We start from the raw sequence: 20,147 nt of genomic DNA on the forward strand, positions 1-20,147 counted from the left end.
TGATAAGTTATTCCAAGCCAGTCCACAGAACCACTGGTAGTGGCATTTTATCATCAAAGCTCCTTTGCCCTTAATCAAAGGCTAATTCAACAGGAAATCCTTAAATATGGGCTGCACCACAAGATAAAGTTAGCAACCTTGAAAAGGCTGGGAAATGGCAATTTGCACACACAAACACAAGATTGAGAGCTCCCATCATAACCTGCCTCATCAATCACGAGCAGCAGCAGCTTTAGCAGGACTATTTCCAGAGTATATTAAACTTCATGACATCTTAACCTTCTTGTAAGGCCACAATAATCTCCTTTATAATATCAAAAAAAGTGCAGAAGGGCAGACTTGCTTTGTGCCAAAGTATGCCTTGTGTCAGATTTCAGATTTAACAGCCTTGTTGCCTTCCCAGACAGTCCTTGGTGTCATTTCAGCCCCATATTCCCACTCAGGGAACACAGACAACACATCTCACACACATTCTGAAAGAAAACACTCTGAAATGCTGGAATGAGGCACATCCCTTGAGCTGTCACCTGTTCTTCCAAAATCTCTTTGTGATGAAAAGATCTGGCCGGGCACCTGTGACTGAACACACCTTCATCCTAAGTTTTGTTCAAGTATTTATCGTGATCTTAGGGTGAAAAGTCAAGTCGTGAGGACTCCATCCTAAACATTACTTAAGTTAAAAAAAAAAAAATAAAAATAACACAAACCCAAATACTCCAAATCTCAAGCAAAATGCAGACTCTGCAATAACTAATTGCAATCAGGGTTGTATCAAAAAGTTGCCATTTCACTCTGCTGCCAAGTCAGGATGCTCTCTCCCAGCTCCAAATTCCCAGCTCATCCTCTAAAAACCACAATAATCCACCATAAAGTGCAATTCTGGTGATTCAGTTTAATCAAATTACTTTAGAACAACTGACTCTGTTTTAATTTTCGAGGGTTTTTGAGCGGCACGAGGAACCCAAGTGATAAGGGGAGAAGGAAGCAGCCAAGGAAAGGGATGGCAGAGAGGCACAGAAGGTGAAAAGCAGGAGAAGGGAATCAGGCTGGAAGCAGGAGATAATAAAGAGGAAAAGAAAGGACACAGCAGATTTTCAGAGGATTAGGAGAAGAGTAGGAGGACGTGGTGGCAGACACATCTGACAATGAGGAGCCAGGGAAGGAGGACAGTTAGGGATCCCGGGAAGCAGAAGGATGCCTGGAGATCACAAACAACCCTTGTCTTTGAAGGAGGGATCTAAAAATTGCCTGTTGGAGGCAGTTCAGCATCCATCCAAGTAATCCTCTTACACACTGACCCCCAGCACTTCCAGCTGAGCCAAGAGCTGCCAGACACAAACACTCACACACCAGGCAAAGGGGAAGCTGCCAGTGGACAAAGCCAGCCCCAATCTTGTCAAACCATGCCCTAAATCCAGCTGCTCTTCAGACTCTGCTCACCAGAATCTCCTTTCTCAGAGCATTCGCTTTTAGGACATTTCTCCAGCATAACTGTGTGTTGTCTGCTGGTAATAATTCTAATTAAATTTACACTCTAAGCCTGATTGTGGGATACAAAGCACAGATGCTACAAACTCGTAGAGGACTGCTGGCCTGTCACTGTTTTAATTAGCTTGACAGGTAATCAAGTAGAATTTTGTAATTATACCACTACAAAGCACAAATGTTTCCTTTCAAATCCCTGCTTCTGGAGTCACTTTGGCCAACCACAGCCAGTTTTGAGCCACAAGACCAGAAGCAAAAGCCCAAACTTGGCTCCCTCAGGGCCTGGCTTTGAGTCAGCAAGGCTCGTGTGCTGCTGAGGAGCGTGGGAGAGAAACTCCTGCCCTGCCCCAGAGATGAAATATGTATAAAAGCTGAATCTGCACTCCCCAAATGTGTCATTTTGTCGAGTACAGCAGAGTGTGTGTCCACTTTTCCCTAAAAACCACGCTGTGCTTGCTCCTGGAGAGCACAGCCCTGCATCCCAAGGCTCGCTGCTACTGGGGAAGACTTTGGGCACACAAAATTCACTTTTTAGGATATCTCGGCAGCTTGGGTGACATTGCTGTTCCCACGCCCCAAGAACCCAATTCTGCCTTGTGGGGCCATTCCCAGACCTAAACACCCCAAAGGGCACTGCTGACCTTCTAATGGCTCACATCCATCAAGTGCTTCCCCACGCCAGCTTTTATTTCAAATACCCCTTCACTCCCAATGCCACTGATGCCTTTTGGGCTACCTAAAAACAGAGGCCAGACAGAATGAAGGGAATAAAAAGCTGTTCTATTTATTGAAGGGCTTCAGGTACATTTAGGGCAGACAAAGCCACCCAGGGGCTACACCCAAAAATGGACGACGGGTCACAGGTTTTTATATTTTTATAAGTTTGGTCCATTTGCATACTGGGGGTGAATCTCCCAATTACAGCTTCAGCTAATGAAGTCACTGACCCCAGGTTTGCTCCCCCAAGTCACTTTTGTTCCCATCTCTCTGGCCTGAGGCAGTGAGGTGTCCTTGACTGCCAGGCCTGGAGAGGAATTGTTGTGTCTGCCCCAACTGGGGAAGCAGCAGCTCACACTGTGTGTGGAGTTTGGAGTTACACACTGAAGAACTGCAGGGTTACAAATAGACGGGAAATAGAAACGCTGAAATCCTGAGGTATCACCAGAATGGAGGCATTTAACCCAAATTCCAGTCACATCCTCACTAATGAGGAGTGTTTACCCAAGAGTTAAAGGCTCTGTAAACAGAAAGCAATTTCCATCCTCCTGGCTGGGGTGGTGTCAGCATTTGCAAACCATTACCAGCCTGCCCAGAACTGTCTGCTCCAGTCCTCCACACTTCCTATCAAACTGGCATTTAAGGATTTGGAATGCAGAACACAAGGCTGCAGCCTAAAAATAATATCCTGAGATTTGATCCTGCACTTCTTATTCAGGCTCAATTAATCAAGGTTGCCTAACTCTTCAGAAGTACTTTTCATCAGCAGATTGAAAACACTTCCCACATGAAATGGGGATCAGCATCTCCTTTTTACTGTGGGGAACCTGAAAATGAGATTTCACCTGAGAAGGAGCTCTGAGGCTAATTTAGGAGTACTGTCCAAAGGGATGAGGAGTCCATTATTCAAAGTTATCTTTTATATTAAGAAATAAGCTTTTCCTTTCAGACCACCAGAAAGACTAGAAAGTGATCTATCACAGGATTTATCATGCTGGCTTTGAAAACCTCACACCAAGACAGCACATTCCAAAAGAGCCAGGCTGAATGAGAATATTTGCTTGATCTCCATCTCCAGTTTCCATTGTGAACACCACCCAGGACTAAGGAGAAACTCCCAAGAATTAAGAAATTAAATATTTTTGTCAGAAACCATCTGTAGTCTCTCTGAACAGATACAGTAATAGCATCTAAAACTAAGACAACATTCATTTTCCAAATAATTGTAAGCTCTGAAAACATCTTCTCCTTTGGAAACAACACAATTCAGACTTAAAAGCATGTTGGGGAAAAAACCCCTCAAGATAATTTCAGGGTCTGTAGAACAAAACCTACCTCTCCCCTAACAAGATTGATTCCCTTTGACATTCAAACTGAGAGGCCATTAAGGAAATTTGAGTTTCAGAAACGCCACAGGTTTTTTTGACTAATTCAATTGCAGAGTCAATCATTCAATGATTAATTAAACACCAATTTTGAAAAATCTCTTGACAAGAACAATAAGAGCCTAACCAGAAAAAGAAAAACAGCCCTGAAACATTATCAATAGCAAGATATCAATATCCTTTCGAAAAAGACTCATTCTACAACTTCCATACATCCTGTTAAATATATATCATTTACAATTTTCCATTTACAATAATAGCTGAAGGCAAACTGTTCCACATTTCCTGCAAACCTTCCAATGTAGAATTGCATAAATGCAACATATACACACCTAAGGACTTAAATGCAGATTTTTATATTCTTTTAAAAAGGGAAATCAAAACCCCCCTGTCAGGGCACAGACAAACTCCAGGGCAAATTCTTTAAAGCACAAACAACACAAAGGAGATTCTGACATTCAATGCAATGATGTTAAGAATAAAGAGAAATTAGCACCAACACATCAGAATTAGGATTAAAGAATTGTTACCTTCTCCAGTGCATGATATGTAGCCTTCAGTCAAATTTCCAATATCTGAAAGAAGAAATTCAAATGGAATGTTGATTATGCTGATATTTTAAGACACTAAATTAATTCCTGTTATTGTCAATTTGTTTTGCAGAGAGAGAGGCTGTCTTGGATGACTTTTATTTGCTATTTTCAAAGTGCCACGAGACAACAGCAGTAACCTGCTCAGGTCCTTTTCCACTGCTTGATTCAGCTCCCCCCAAACCGTGAGGTCTCTTCTCCAAAACCCCCAAGCCCTGCACACTGCCCTGGGGTTCAACCTTTCCACCTGGGATGACTCAAACCTTAATTTTTCCACCTCTGACTTCACTAAAGGCTGAAACTCTTCCACTGATAACTCAGTGCAGCTCTCAGCTGACAACAGACCAACCTAAATCCCACAGAAAGAGGCTGAAGCAGAGCCATTCCCCATTAGATCATCCAAACCACATGCTAATAAAATTTGAAAAAAAAAAGAAAAAAAAAAAACCCAGGAAACTTGTTCAACACATGATTTAAACCTAAAGCTTCACATGTTTGGTAGCTAGGTACGGGTCACACAGAGAACATATGGCAAATGGAGAGGATGTTTATGAAACTAGAATTCAGTGGGCACCAGAAATGCAGCAAAAATGATATAATATAAGGAAATATAAGCTTTTTTTTTTTTTTTTGCACTATCAACACATCCCAGATAGGAGAGGCAGAAAAAGAAGTCTGACATTTTGCTTGAAGATAAGCACCCATTTCCTGGGTTGTAGCTCGAATTCCAATTTGATATGAGAAGTCAGAGCCAGAGGACAGCCCTGCTCCTGTAATGGGGTTGCTACTGAAGCCCTTGAGAATCCCTGAAAATTAGATATTGAGAAGATATCCCTCCCTCTGGGGGTGGGGAGGGGCTGGGATGGAATTCCCAGAGCAGCTGTGGCTGCTCCTGGATCCCTGGAAGTGTCCAAGGCCAGGCTGGACACTGGGGCTTGGAGCCCATGGTGTCCCTACCCATGGCAGGGGTGGCACTGGATGGGCTTTAAAATCCCTTCCAACCCAAACCTTTCTGGACTTTATGGATAGAAAAAGCTGCTACACCCCATTCTGTACTGGGGAATTGCATCCCTGGCGGCCTAAAGGGACATTTTGCCTTCCTTTTCCATGGATGTACCACTCCCATCCCTCAGCAGCTTTTAGCAAGGACGTGGCCTGACACCTCCCAGCCTGAGAGCTCCACTCGTGGACCAGCAGCTTGCACAGCTCTGTTTCCCTGAAACCGAGCAAATCCACCTGGATCGGCTGGAGGGAAGAGCTCCCTCCCAGTCCAGGAGACCTGGAGGGGGACAGGTGGGATCCAGCAGCAGCCCTGGGCCTGGGAAAGCTTTTCCATGAGGAGCAGGCTGGAGGCAGGCAGAGCCAGATGGAGCCCACCGAAGTGAGCACAGCGCTGGGGAGAGCGGGTAAATATTTGACATTCAGAGCTACGCTAATTAGACATGGGGAAGAAACGAAAGGTTTCGTACCAATCAAAATATTACTCTATTTACTGTAACTGTTCAGCTTATCACTTCACTCAGGCAAAGTTTGGGGGAACAACTTGCACAAGTTAAGCAACGCTCCACCACCAACGTCGCTGCGTATTTTTAGACGCTACAAAGTCGTGGCTGCTGAAAACAAAGGAAAAAAAAAAAAAAAAACAAACCCTGCAGTTTTGGCTTAGCCAAGCCTGATCTGCTCAGTACAGTGAGATTTGGAGCCCACCCGGCTCCCAGACACCCCTGAACCCCGTGGGCACGCAGGGCCTGGAACCAAGGCACAAGAGGTGTCTCACAGAACACCTGCCACGCAGCCTCCAGAGCTGCACCTCACCACGCTCTGGGCCTTGGTTTCTCCATCCCTGTCACGCCTGTGTGCAGAACCAAGCGCAGGTGGCTTTTTTTGGAGCTTACGTGGGAGAGTCTGGATGAAATCTTCGTTTTCCTCTTCCCCCACACCCCCAGCAAATGCAGTTACTACAAAGCTCATTTCTGCTTTCTCCTGCTGGAGCTGCTCACGTCGGGTGGGTACTCACTGGAGCACAAACCTCACCTCCCATATGCCCATCCAGCACTTTGGGTACTTCATCATTTTGGGCTAGAAGGAACAGGTGACTGGTTGAAAAACCTCTACATTCTGATTCTGTCTGCTCAGCAGCTCAAGCCAGCAGCATGCATCCACTCAAATCCTTCAGAAATTGCAGGTACCAACAACAGGAACACTTCTGTGGGCAATTTCTTGAAACACTCTGCCTTGGCAGAGAGATGTTGACTCAAACCAGGGAGGAGGCACATTCAGAACATTCTGTTTTCAGCACAGGATTTAATCCCGCAGGAATTGCAGGACACTCTTGATAAAATCTGCAGATTTGGTGCTCAGGTGGTGACCTGGCAGTGCTGGGTTAATGTTTGGATTCCTCTCAGAAGGCTTTTCCCACCTTTAAATGGAGATGGTGATTAAATTAATTGTACATTATCCTCACAAGCCGCACTGAACCTGAACTTCCAGGCTGGAAAACCTAAAGCTTTTCAATTATATTCCCCCCAAACATCAGCAGTGCCCAAGCAATTTTGCTAAATAATAAAGAAACCTCCCCTAGCCTGGAGGGCTTGGCCAGGAATTCAAACCCACACCTTCATCCCAGGTGAAAAAACAACCTGGAACAGGAACTGAGGGGCACAGACTGTGCTCCCTCTCTCAGGTGACACTATGAAGACAGCACACCAAAATCTGAATTTAGCAGGTTCAGTATTTTCTGCATCCCTTGTCAACAGAAGGCTTTGAAAAAAAACTTCAGAACACGGAGAGGAAGTTGTCTCCAAAGGAAAAGGCAACAAGACTTTTACTGCAGCTCCCCAGTCACCACTGCAGTCGTTCTTGAAGCTGTAGCTTCCAAAAAAAAGCCTAAGAAGAAACTCAGTTTTGTGCAAGCCTCATTTCATGTAAAGGAACAGCACATCCTTCAAGAGGGGAAAAAAAAACGACTTAAGGAGAGAAAATAAAAATAGAGAGGATTCATTTCACAGTAATACTGTGTATTTGCACAGAAAAAATCCACTTTTTTTTTTGTGGAGGCAGATCTCTGGGAGCTGGCAAGAGGGAGCACTGATGAGAGCCTGGAGAAGTGCTGATCTCATCTGCTGCCAGCAGAAATCCATACATTACCCTGAGTTTATATTGACACAAACTGATGCAGACAGGGCTGAAAGCAGCACTCCCAGGGAAACCTGAGGGGCATTTCCCACCTGGAAGTTTTGTAGCATAATTTGCAGATTCTGCCATTGCTAATGCATCTTTCCTCAGAGTACCTGGAGACCAGGCTGCAGGGAAGGGGTGATCGTGTTTCCCTGGGGGAGGAAATCAAACCTGGCCCAGGACAGGGACAGTACTGAGACCAGGCTGGGATTCCTCACCCCAAAATTCTCCCTTGGCCACTGCAAGCACACAACAACTCTTTTGCTGATTATTTTTAACTTTTTCCTGTCCCTGGCTTTGTTGTGGGTTTAGGTTTATGGAATCAGCCTCCTCTGGCACTGCTTTGCATCACCTGCCAAACCATAGACTTGTCCTATCTTCCAAATTCAGGTTTTAACCAAGATTAAATAAAACTATGAGATTTTGCATCTCTGCTTCACTCCAGTCTCAAACTAGGCACTCCAGGAGCCCTCAGACTGCAGATTTGTCTTTATCTCAACCCCCCTGTACACTGTAAGGACCTTTTCCTGCTCCTGTTTTCTAACGTGAACTCCCAAACCTTCCACACAATATTCCTCAGTTAGGCTAAAGGAACATGAGAACCACAATTCTGTGGACTATGGGCTCATTAATAAATGCTAATAAATAACCAAGTGCACCCGAAGCTTATCTTCATTTCCAGCAGCCCCCAGGAGGAAATCTGCTCTGTTGCCACCCCTATTCCTGCTCCAAGAGGACATTCCCTGGATAAAATCCATGCCCACCCAGCTCTGCCCTAATCCTGCCTCTGCTGCTTCTCCAAACAAAGGCAGAGGGTGTGAACTCTGAATTTTCACCACCTGGATCAGCATCACCCCCAGCCACAGCCCAGCACCCCTGGCCTCCCCTCCTGCTCACCAATTTCAGCACTGGATTGATTAGGGGAGCTCAAAGGAGCAGACAGAGTTTTCTGGAGCTGAAATATAAATCCCATGTGCAGAAGCATTTCCTGTGCATTTAAACACTGTTTAGTGAGTCAGCCAAAATCATTCTGCAAGTGTCATCTACCTCCTGAAGGAAAAGCTCCAGCAGCCTAATCCCAGCACAGCTCTCCCAGGGACTGAGGGCTTTCACTTCCAAGCCAAATGCTGTCAGAATAAAGAGCTCATGTGATTTATTCTAACTAAAAAAAAAGTGCCAAAAAAAAAATTTTTCAAACTCTTATTTGGTCTCATCAAGTGGGGATGAGCGTTACAAATTTATATTGGAATTCCAGGCTTTACAGTTCCATTTGTTGGTTGTCATTTGCTTCACAAATGAAAAGAACACAGAGATTTCTCTGATAATCTCTCCCAACAATTGTAGTGCCTATATTTATTATCAATATGCAGCCATGCAGGTCAAAGGGATTCTGATTCCTCAACTGGACTTGTAAGGTTCTAACCCTTAAAATTGTCTCTACTACTTAAAATGGGTTTTCCTGCTCCATCAAAAAAACTTCTATTGACTGTAAAATGACTTTTACTGACTGCACAGAGAAGAAGCTCCTGTTTGAAGGATGCTCTCCCAAACCTGTTTTCCCACAGGAATTCAGGTGGGGAGTCCATGGATCAGGACAAAGCCCAGGATGACTCCAGGAGCTGCACTCGGAGGGGATGAGGCGTTCATCACCTTCCTACTTGAAATGCAAAGTAATGACACAAATTAAATTGGTTTTCCTTGTCTGAGTGATGCCTCTGTGTCTCCAAACTGCTGATTAAGAGATCCTCCTCTCATTTGCATAGAGCCCATCAACTTCCCAGAGGTTATTGCAGCTGAACCTGTCAGGCTTTGGTGACACAAAGGGATAATTCTGACACAGTCACATTTTGGGCTTGTGGCTTTTCCCTACCCAGCATGAAACCTCTTCATTTCATTCTCCAAGCAGCAGAAGGGGATGGGTTGTACCAGCTCCTCTTAAGGGAACAACCACATTTGAGTCACCATCACCATGAACTGCAGGTTTATAATCCTAATTTTAATGAGGTGTCAGTGGAGCAGCTCTAAAGCTGCACAAGACCCAACTTCACTTGGGGAGCTGAGGCTGTGTGAGCTCCCCAAGCTCATGCTCTGAGACAATCCCACCACAGCTCGACAAAAACTGATGGGATCTTCTAAAACTTCTGTTTTTCTGCACTTTCTACTGGGCCAAAGTCTGTCTCAGCTGATGGCACAGAGCAGGAGAGCCCAATGTCACATCTTGGCATGAGAGCTTCAGCACAACCCAACCAGCTACACCTGCCAGGGCAGGCAGGGCACCACCAGCTCCCCTTCATTCCTCATTCCCATCACTCCATTATATTAAATGTTTTCTTACTGGAATTGCAGTGCCAGAAGCAAAAATTGTGGGTGATCAAAAAGCTCTCTAATCACCTGCAACCAATTTCAAAGCACCAAACAGCAAAGGTCACTGATAAAAAACCAAATCGGGCACTGAGTAATGAATGTCTACACAACACATCATAATTAGCATCCCTGAGAGTTCATTCCCCAGGTTTTACCCTTGGTTTTTATCTGAGGTGACAATTCAGTGTTTATCTGCCAAGCTAAGGTCCCCTCACTGCCCCCTGATTGCTGCAAACCAAGGCCTTAAATATTTACTGCTAATCAAACATTTCCAACTTTTAGCAAAATTATCTTCCAGCACTCAGCAGTGAGGTTTTTTTATGACCTTCTGTGGTGAGGAATCATCTTGTGCAGCGAGATAAAATGGATGCACGCCCACAGCCTCTCCTCGCTGGAGCTACAGCTCCATCACCATTAAATTGTTTGTTTTGCTTCTTCTTAATTTGTTCCTTGTCCTTGCAAACCCGAAGACATTTCAGATCGCCCACATCCTCCCTCAGCACCATGTTCTCCAGAAAAACAAGGTCTACTGCCTTCCAAGCTGGTTTCTTTGAGGAATTGCTAAGAAGTTGCACAAGTAGGTCAGGCAGTGCAGGGGATGCTGCAGAGGGGTTTGAAGTTTCATGTGGCCACATCAGCCACAAAAAATGACACTTCCAGGTGCTCACCCCCATTCTTTCATGTGGAAAAAGCAACAGGATGAATAAGAGGCGTAATTTTGTGTTGGTCTGTTCCACCAGCATGGATCAAAGCTGGACGAGCAGAGATGCGACAGTGATAACACCAAAAAATGAAAATCAAAGCTTGAAACGCTGGAGAGAAAGTCCCAAAGAGCTGCAGGTTCTCAGCATAACCTGGGGGGTGTTTGGGGTGGGAGGCACAGGGCCAGGTGAGCCTGCTCACCCCAACAGTGCCTCAACACAAGCAGCATTTTGGTTTTTAAGTTTTTTGGGTTTTTTTTTTTTTTAACCCATCATCTCGGGGAACAAAGGGGTGGAGCTGAAGTTTCACTGTTGCATTCCTATTTATTAATGCTCTGAAAAGCAGCAGAGCCACATGAACTCTGCTCCTGCTCTTGGGGTCTCACCAAGAGCCCTGGATACAGCCAGGAGAGGAAATGTCCCACTGGAAAGGCAGTGGATATCCAAGAAAATCTCTACTCCAACATGAGAAAAACTCTTATTTTTAAAAATTCTGAATTATAACTTAATAGGACTGTTGCATTGACAATTATTTAGCAAGTCCTGGATGCCACGAAGGAAACCTGGAAAAAAGCCACTTTGGCATTAAGAGCCAGCTGGAAAAGGTGATAAAACCCAGGATTTTGAGAGCAGGAACATCATACATGAACTACCAAAAATATAAATATTTTTCCCTTATTCAGCTGCTCGAAGCAGTGAACACAAAGGAAAGCAAGTAAGTATAATAAAATTGACATGGCATCAGCAAAAGCCTCCCAAAAACCTTCCCAAAAGCAGGAGAATGTCAATAGTGACTGGGGTACAATAAACCTCCCTTCTCTGCAAAATACATCCAGGATTTCCTGGGCACAGCAATTCCATCACTAATCAGCAATCCATGCTAGGAAATTGGGTCTCAGTCAAATACTTCTTCCAGAGGATTCATAAAATGCCCAAAAATATTGAAAAACTGGCAACGAAATACAACCTTTTCTAAGGTAAGTTCCTTCTGAATTATGGTTTATAAATGAAGTCATTGATACATTCAAAAATCTCATTATTTAGGAGCAACAGACAGCAACTAATGGTGAATTCAAGCCCTACAGGGAGGAGCAAGCCCAAAAAGGAGTTTTTTTTTCTCTGTTTTTTCCACCAGCCCAACTGAAATAATCCATAAAGGTGGAAGATGGGTCTGTCCCCCATGTGTGACAAGTGTAAGCAGCACATCATGACAAAAAAAAAAAAAAAAATCAATTTATAGAGTTTAGCATCATCTATTTAATGCACAAATCCCATCATTTTACAAAAAATACACCAATCCTGGACAATGAGTCTAAAACACTCACTAAAGCCAAGAGATTTCAGTGAAGGTCACGTGTATTTATCATCCACAGCAGCATACTCTAAATATTAACTGTAACTTAATATTAACAGTTAAATATTATTTAAATATTATAGTTATTAAATACTATAAACTGTGAAATCAGAGGAGCTTCAATTGCTCCCTTTGCATTTCTTCTGATTTAACTCATTGTTCTCCTGAGTTTCCACAGGAACACTGAAATACCACGAGGATTTTTTGTCCCGCAGGAAGTTCCCTCGTTTCACTTCCCACTCCTGAAGCAACAATCTGCAGAAGAACCAGGGACTATTTTCCCTATTTATTCCATCAGAATGGGTAGGTTATGACTGGGGGAAGGAAAAAAAAAAAAAAAAATCAAGAAAAAACTGGGTTGGAATGTAATCTGTCCACATTGAGAGGCACAGCAAGGCAGCAGCCTGCACCCCAGTGATTCTGAGCCCTTCCAGACCAAGCTCAGCTCCCCAGCCCTGACATCTGTCAAAACAGAACAGGTCTCAAGCTCTCAAGCAGTAATTTTTATGGGGAGCTTTTTTTCCCCCCCTCCTCTCTGTCCAGGAGTTCAATTATTGCAGCAGCATCATGAATAAGCAGGATTCTTTTCAGGGAAAGTTAGAGCAAAAGAAAGGGGAATATAATAAGCATAAGATTTTCCAAAATCCCTTCCTTTTTTTTTTTTTTTTCCTTCTTTTTTTTTTTTTTTTTTTTTTGTTTAACATATGTATAAATTACTCTTTTCCCCCTTCATTGTGTTCCACAGCTGCAGAGAGATCAGGTCAAGAATTTCAGATTTTCCCCTTGGGTTTGGCCATGGGGACAGAGATTATTTGGGATTATTTGGAAGGAGCCCAGGTGTGTTTGCACCCTCGTGGGCCACATCAGCACCTCCCATGGGGCTAAAGCTGCTGCAGAGGGACCAGGCTGGGACATTCCTGGGGTTCTTCAGGGCCAGGAGTTGGACTTGATGATCCTCACGCTCCCTTCCACCTCAGGATTTCCACAATTCCAAGTTCTCAGTTCGTTTTAGCACCAGCACCATTTAATGACATTTTACAAGCCCAGGATTTTGGGGTTTTTAGCTGCTCTTTTATGTTCCCAGTGCCTGGCACTCCTGCCTCGATCCTTTGGTATCCAACAATTTCAGCAGGAAGAACACAATAAGGGTGCCAGGCTCTGCCAAGGCTCTCAGCAGCTTCATTTTGCTGGGGTGATGCTCTCTGCAGCTTCCCCGAGATCACAGGGAAGGAGCAGGGCTGGGAATCACACACGGATTTGTTTGAGGATCACAAAATCCCCTCAAGAGCAGCCAAAATCCTGCTCGTGAAGGTCAGAACGGGAACTTGGCAACTGAGAGTCCAAAAATGAGGATAAAAGACTCAGCCAAGCCCGTTGTGTGGGCAAGAGTTCCTCCAGGAGAAAGCTGAGCACAGGAGCACACGATGGGATGGGCTGGGCTGGAAGGGACCTTCAGGATCAGCTCATTCCAACCCCCTGCCATGGATCAGACACCACTGAGCCCCATTTCTGATCCCACTGATGGCCAGGGGATCCAAGCTGCCTGTAGAAATCCCCTTACAGAGCTGTCAATACTGGCAAAACACCAGGGATCTCAAAATAAAGGAAACCAATTTAAAAGAAATCCAAATTAAAACAACCAAACTTCAAAGCTACTTCTGTTTTAGCACAAAGTTGCAATTTATTTCTTACTAAGAAATAGGAATGCTGCTGTTCAAGGGGTCTACAGAAAGTATAACCTTATCCAAGAATGCATTTAAGCAAATAAGTTGTTTCATAAAGCAATGAGGGCTCTGTGAGATGGTATATATCTATTTTTTTACATTTCATAAGTATAAATATGTTGTGTGTATCTTTATAAATATATAAATAAATATATAATACCCCACATGGAACAAGCTGAGACATTGGGCTCTATCAAGACAAAAACTCAGACACTGGAAACTTTCAAAAATTAAGGGTTTTTTCCCCTTTGTGCCTTTTATTTTTTAATAACATATTTAACTGAAGCCTGGGGTCAAGTGAAGCTTTGAGGTAAAGCAGAAAGTCCTCAAACAGTTTTGTTACATCTAAATAAATCAGACTGGCTTTGGGTCTGAAGTCTCTATTACTGTAACAAAGCTGGCTAAAAAGTGTTCAAGAGAATAAAAAAAAAACCAGGGCAACTCAATATATTTCTACAAATGTCTTAAGGAGAATGAAGATTGATAAAAGTTGATTTTTGCAAGTGTTTTTGCTTTCCCCCCCCCAAAAAAAAAAAAAAAAAAAAGAATCAGTTGGTTTTGATATTTCCTTTTCAATACTAGAAAGTTAGAGGATTTGGCAAGCAAACCCTTTTTTTTTTTTTTTTCTCTAGGATTTTGGGATCTTTTAGCCAGTTCTACTAAAAAATACTCTTAATTTAAAATTCTCATCAGTGTCAAATCTGTTTTATCTCTTTTAGCTCTACTTGAACCTCCTGCTCAAAGGTGCCTGGAACAGCAGAGCTCCTGCCAGGACCCAGCCAAGGGCAGCAGGTGCACTGCCCCTCCTGAAAGAGTTAATTCCAACATCCCCATCTTCAAAGTCATCACTCTATCAATATGCTGAATTATTTAGCAGGCAGCTGTTTGACTTGACGTTTTTATACAGGTCATAAACTCCCTAATACCCAGGCAGCTCAGCCTGAGCCAGCACTCCGCGGGATGGGGCTGCTCAGGGATTCAGCCACACACGGGCTCTGCTTGGAGCCAGAGCCACCAGCCCGAGGCTCACCCCCATTTGTGGCCACTTTGTGCCTGTTCTGATGAGCAAACCCCAAATTTTCCCCCGCAGACCGTTTACACATCTGTGTAAAAGCACTGCTAACTCGAATTTGATCACTGCTGCACCATGTTAGGGGTGTTGCTCAGGCCTCACAGGCAGAGCAGCTCATGATTTAGTTTGGGCCATCTCCAAGTAGGAGTGTGAGGGAGTTCTTTTGGGAAAAAGCTCCTGGCTCATCATCCCCAGAGCTCTGAGCAATGGATCAAGTCACAGGGAAACGGCCCCAGTGTCTAAAAGAAGTTGTTATTTAAGAAAGATAAGCTGCTCCCTTTTCTTCTCAGTGTTCTTTTCATAGGCTTAATAAAATGCATAGAAGTATAAAAATATAAATACATAAATATATGGAATAGAATGGAAGGAATTAACCAGTAAATGCCACGGAAGGGAGATACAGGAACAACACACAAAGCAAAAGCTCCAGTGAAAAACAGTGTAAAGCTGCATGGCATAGGCTAAATCTTCTTTATGTACAGCCCAGCAATGAAAACACCTCATTGTGCTTCTGTAGTTTGATCAGGAGTTCACTAAAATATCCCCCAAGGTTCTGACCAGCTTTAAAACTCAGCTGACCACTATGGGCTGCTCATGGTTTGCAAATAAATCTTAAAGCAGCTCCCACTTAGCCAGACCCAGCTCCAAGATGGTTCTCAACACAAAATAAACCTTATTGTTTCCAACCACGAGAAAACCCGTAGGTATTACAGACACCTTTCTGGGGCCAACAGCACACAAAGATGTTCCACAGGAGCCTCAGCTTCAAGAAACCAAAGTATTTTCCACATAATAACATCAGTTTTACCAATGGATGTAAAGCACAGGACGTACCAGGGTAGGGAAACTAAAGTTCTGTGACACAGAGCTCACCAGAGGCACAAATAAACACACAGCCTGACCCTCTGAACAATTACCCAGCCCTAATCCTCAGAAAGATGCTCCCTTCAAACAAAATTCTCACTCCACCGCCTTCCTCAGCCCCCCAGCACCTCTTGAGAGCTCCCCCTGACTCAGCAAGGCAGGGACAGGTCCTGGGAGCCCTTTCTGCTCCACCCCAGCGCTCAGCCCAGCAGAATTTGGGGTTCTCCACCAGCACCTTCTACAAGGAGCTCCTGCAGCCCCAGCTCATCCCCTGCCCCAGGTGGGTGCCAGCCCCCCCAGCCCTGCCCAGCTGCACCATTAACATCCCACAGTACCTGGCTGCGAAATGCTGGGACAGGGAAATGCTCCACGAGGAAGAAAACGAGTGGAGACGTGGCTTTGATTCCCACAGGTGGCTCGGGTGGGACAGGAGAGCTCCTGGAGCTGCTCCCCCAGCTCCAAGGAGATGATCCCATGGCACCACAGATCTGCACAAACCTGGCAGTGCCGTGCCTGGGGCTCTTCTGTTGAATGCAGGAGCAGCAATGAGCAGTGGAAAGATGCTCTTGTTAGACCAGAGAGGAAATCCTCTTAAACTTGGGGTCTCAGCTGAAGCACAGCAAAGCCTCTCCTAACCCAGACCCCAGCCCAACAGGAGACAGGGACTATCCCATGAGAGCTCCTTGGTGCTGCTCAGAATCCCAAATATCCTCCCAGATCTTCCCATTAGAGAGCCCCAAATGCCGATGAAGTGGCCTTGAGCAGGCAGCAGCATGGGACATCTCCCTTCAGCCTTTTGCTGGGGCTTCCTAAAAACAGAGGCCAGACAGAATGAAGGGAATAAAAAGCAGTTCTATTTATTGAAGGGCCTTCAGGTACATTTAGGACAGCCCCAGGGGCTACACCCAAAAATGGATCATGGGTTTTCACACTTTTATAAGTTTGGTCCATTTGCACACTGGGGGTGAATCTCCCAATTACAGCTTCAGGTAATGAAGTCACTGACCCCAAGTTTGCTCCCCCAAGTCACTTTTGTTCCCATCTCTCTGGCCTGAGGCAGTGAGGTGTCCTTGATTGCCAGGCCTGGAGAGGAATTGTTGTGTCTGCCCCAAGTGGGGAAGCAGCAGCTCACACTGTGTGTGGAGTTTGGAGTTACACACTGAAGAAATAGACGGAAAGTATCAAAGCTGAAATCTTAAGCACCCCAGCCCTCACTAGCAGACACACCACAGACTTTTCCAGCGAGGACAGAACCCCTGGGCTGGAAACCAGAGCTCCTCTGCAATGCTAGCACAGAAAACACCGGATTTCTTTCAGCAGGACAAAGCTGTGGCTGTGAAATGGAGCCTGAGAGGGTGATGGAGGGCTGAGGATGGCAGCAAGGGGAATAAAACCATCATCACTAGCGCTGGACATGAAAGCCCCCATTGCCCTTGATGGCATTCATAAAGCACACCCCGAGCAGGAATTACTCTAATGGGGTAATATTTTGTGCTAGAGCTGCTACACGGGGAGCGTTCATCCATGCCAGGCACGGAGGTCACCGGCTCGCCGGGATTCATCCTCCACACACCCAGCCCTGCGACAAATCCCCTTCTTAAAGGAGGGTATGACTGGCAGGCAGAGGAAATGCTTTTAAATGGTACATGAAAGTTAAGCAAACCCAACCCAAGCAGTCCCAGCTTTGCCCACACAACAATTTTGGCCAGACAAACTGTTAGGCGCATCCAAAAGGAGGAAAAAGTCAAAAGATTTGCTCTCAAAAGACTGCAATTATTTTAACTACACATAAATGTACCCCTTTCTTGGCTATAAATAACCCTCCGCAATTACGAGCTAATTACTCAAATCGCAGCGTAAATACAGCGCCGCGCTAAGATAATCAGATAGTTCTTTGTACAATGTAAATTAATTGATAACGGGAGGTTTACCATCGCAAATTAGAGCGATTACACTTGGAATGCTCTATTGGCCGAGAGTTAATCCCTGAGTTTCCCCCCCATCCGTGGGTAAAGCGCTGTGTGACAGGTGGCACGGGGTGACAGAGGCGGGCAGGAGGGGACAGTGCCCTGAGTCAGCACGCAGAATCACGGAATCACGGAATCACGGAATCACGGAATCACGGAATCACAGAATCATGGAATCACGAAATCACAGAATCACGGAATCACGGAATCACGGAATCACGGAATCACAGAATCATGGAATCACAGAATCACAGAATCACAGAATCACAGAATCACGGAATCACGGAATCATGGAATCACGGAATCACAGAATCACGGAATCACAGAATCATGGAATCATGGAATCATGGAATCACAGAATCATGGAATCACAGAATCACGGAATCACGGAATCACGGAATCACAGAATCATGGAATCACGGAATCACGGAATCACAGAATCACAGAATCACGGAATCATGGAATCACGGAATCACAGAATCAGAGAATCACAGAATCACAGAATCACAGAATCACGGAATCATGGAATCACAGAATCACAGAATCACGGAATCACAGAATCACAGAATCACGGAATCATGGAATCACGGAATCACGGAATCACAGAATCAGAGAATCACAGAATCACAGAATCACGGAATCACTGAATCACAGAATCACGGAATCACAGAATCACAGAATCACAGAATCACGGAATCACGGAATCACGGAATCACGGAATCACAGAATCACAGAATCACGGAATCACTGAATCACGGAATCACGGAATCACAGAATCACAGAATCACAGAATCACGGAATCACGGAATCACGGAATCACAGAATCACAGAATCATGGAATCACAGAATCACGGAATCACAGAATCATGGAATCATGGAATCATAGAATCACGGAATCACAGAATAATGAGGTTGAAAGAGATCATCAAGTCCAACCCATGCCCTAACACCTCAGCTAGACTGTAGCACCAAGTGCCATGTCCAGTCTTTTTTTAAACACATCCAGAGATGGTGATTCTACCACCTCCCTGGGGAGACAATTCCAGTACTTTATGATTCTTTCGGTGAAATTTTTTTTCCTAATATCCAACCTGTGCCTTCCCTGACGTAGCTTGAGGCTGTGTCCTCTTGTTCTGTCAGCGCTGCCCGGTGGAAGAGACCGACCCCACCTGTCTGCAGCCTCCCTTCAGGGAGTTATGGAGAGCAACGAGGTCACCTCTGAGCCTCCTCTTCTCCACACGCCCCCTTTGCTGTGATTTCCAACATAATTATCCTCTCATTCCCATCCTGGAACGCTCTCCCTGCCGCTGGCAATAGGACAGGGAGCTGTGATTAGGTTTGGAGAGAGGGATTTCCACACCCTTCTCTCCGCTGGCGTTCCTCATTCCCTCTCCTCGGAGCTCCATCCGCCACCCCGCTCACCGCCAATCGTGCGGCCGGCTTGGCTAGGAACAGAAATTCTCTGCAATTTTACACCTCCCAAATCCCGGGATTTTTTCATTATTTCACCAACACGCAGACGGCAAATCTACCATCCATTCATAACATAACAGCAGTGGGTGGCTTGGCTGAGGGCTGGGATGTGTTTGTCCTTTCCCTAAAGGTTGTGCGTGCCTGGCGGGGTTTGGGTTATCCCGGCGCTCGTCCCTGGCTGCCGCTGGAATAAAAGGATGTCTGCAGTGGCTGTTTGCTGATTTTCTATTGACTCCTCTCTGAGGCTGAAGGTGTTTCTCATTATTTTCTGATAATACAGCGAGGAGAGCAATTTAGCAGCGCTGACCTTGTAATGATGTTTATTTCTCCTCGCATTGAGGATGGGTTTTATTACTCATTCTCTGGCTCTTGGGCTGATTTGGGATGATGTGGAGCAGTTCCTAGACTTGGTTTTGTGGTCACTAATCCTGACTCAAGGCTTGGTTTTAGCCCTGCTGTCACCACTGATGAGGGGAGAGTTTGGCTTAAATGCACCTGACCTAAAAGCCAAATCTCCTGCAGATAAATTAACACTTAATTAATGCCAAATTAGGCAGTTATGTGGCAGTACAATGCAGGAAGAGAGCAGCAACCTGTCCTTTCATACAGTCCCTCAGAACATCGTGGCCAGCCTCAATCATTTATAACATAAATCTGCAAGACTTGAGGGTTTTTTTGTTTTTTTTTTTTTTTTCTTTATGCTTTATGACCCTTTTTTTTTTTTTTTTTCTTTCTATAATTAAACTTTTCAAACTTTATCCTGCAAATGGCAAGAAATGTAGTCTAAGTGGAAGGAGAAAGGACACCATGCTGTGGCTACAGAAATAATGAATTCCTCCTAGGGTTGTAAAGGCATGTACTGATTAAAACTAAAACTGCACCACGCAAAAAGAGGCCAATTTGGTGGCCTAAATGGCTAATTTTTTATTATTTCCTTGATAAAGGTATAAATGGTGCCAGAAGGGTTATTAGAAACTGAGGTCTTAATTGTTTCTGAGGTTTTTGCATCCCACAATGACACACAAATAGATCCAATGGAAAGTGCTCAAAGACTGGACAACCTTGAGGAATTTCTCTCAAGCAGCACTGAATGCATCCCTACATGAGATCTTGAGGATTTTCAGGGTGTTCAGAGAGTAAATTTCAAGCAGAATGGTAATTTTATAAGTATTTTTTCCTGCTGGGAGCCACAATGATGCAGGATTATCGTGGGCTCACATAACATGCCATTTTGGCAGGAGGAAAGTTGTTATTTCAAACTTAGAACCGTATTA

At 44.7% G+C, this 20,147-nt stretch overlaps 1 protein-coding gene across 1 annotated transcript in view; it reads right to left on the minus strand.

The window, feature by feature from the left end:
- The window catches only part of LOC128794219 (contactin-4), a 284,248-nt gene that overhangs the window by 241,739 nt on the left and 22,362 nt on the right, over window positions 1–20,147 (minus strand). Inside the window, exon 2 of the mRNA XM_053953926.1 lies at window positions 4,118–4,162. The gene's annotated coding sequence lies outside the window, so the exon portion shown is untranslated. The remainder of the gene's footprint in view (window positions 1–4,117; window positions 4,163–20,147) is intronic.

This window comes from Vidua chalybeata, chromosome 12 (assembly GCF_026979565.1).
Source record: "Vidua chalybeata isolate OUT-0048 chromosome 12, bVidCha1 merged haplotype, whole genome shotgun sequence".
In the NCBI taxonomy this organism is placed as follows: Eukaryota; Metazoa; Chordata; class Aves; order Passeriformes; family Viduidae; genus Vidua; species Vidua chalybeata.